Raw genomic sequence first — 942 nt, 5'->3', positions numbered from 1 at the left:
GTTGGTTCCACGTGGGACCAGCTTGAGCTTATTTCCCTTTGCTACCCTGCCCATTTCACCCCATTTTATTAGCAGAGGACATTCCTCGCTCTCCAGGACGGACTGTGTAAGCACAGGGATGCCAAATCTTCTTGCAGATGTTCCTCTGTGCCTTCCCCATGAACCTCCCCCTCGTGTCTTCACACCCACTGAAGGACGAGATGAGGCAGAAACTCTGCAGAGTTGTTCCTCTCTTCCCTCCCTGTTCCTGCCTGAACTGATCCCTGCCAAAGCCAGCTCTGCCCAGTGCTCCCAAAGCAGTCCGGGGAGCCAGGGCCTGGCCCAATGCTACAGGTGGGAAGGAGTTTCCACTAACATTCCCTCGCAGCCCTGGCCAGCTGGTTGCTTCAGGAGAAAGCCCACCAGTCTGTCTCACTGTCTCCCATCCTCTTAATTTAGATGTGTTTTTCTGAAGACACAACAACAGATGCTGTGTTATAGATGGTGAGTACTTTCCATTAAAATGTTTTTAATGACTTTATAAATTCTCCTGCAGGAGCTCCATCTGAACTGAGCATCCCCAGGATTTATTCACTTAATGAGCTCACAAGGCAGAGCCACGTTGCCATGCTTTGGTTCCCGGGAGGGACTTTCGCAGGACCCCCCTTCCCTTCCACAGGGCACTGAAAGGCAGCAGGAAAAGCATCATCAGCCAACTTGCCCTGGGAACACATCATGGCAAAACAAGGGAAAAAACCTCCCTGCTCCATGAATCCATCTCCGAGCCGCTCCTCTGTCAACCAGATGAGGATTAATCTCTTGTCAGAGCTGAACCGAAAGCTTCAGAAGTGACACTCAGGCTGCTCAGACTTCTTCTGCTAGGGCATTTCTATGCAGGGCTTATGGGATCAGGTACTTCAGTGAAACAACAGCCCTTTACATCTGCTCACCCCAAAAGTCCCC

General features: G+C 51.2%; 1 protein-coding gene across 1 annotated transcript in view; it reads right to left on the bottom strand.

The window, feature by feature from the left end:
* Nucleotides 1-942, bottom strand: part of CCDC134 (coiled-coil domain containing 134) — a 6,255-nt gene that overhangs the window by 5,136 nt on the left and 177 nt on the right. The gene's annotated exons all lie outside the window — the stretch shown is intronic.

This window comes from Antrostomus carolinensis, unplaced genomic scaffold, assembly GCF_000700745.2.
Source record: "Antrostomus carolinensis isolate BGI_N321 unplaced genomic scaffold, ASM70074v2 scaffold31794, whole genome shotgun sequence".
Classification (NCBI taxonomy): Eukaryota; Metazoa; Chordata; class Aves; order Caprimulgiformes; family Caprimulgidae; genus Antrostomus; species Antrostomus carolinensis.
The sequence above is the reverse complement of the archived record's forward strand: the minus strand, read 5'-3'. Positions and strand labels throughout refer to the sequence as shown.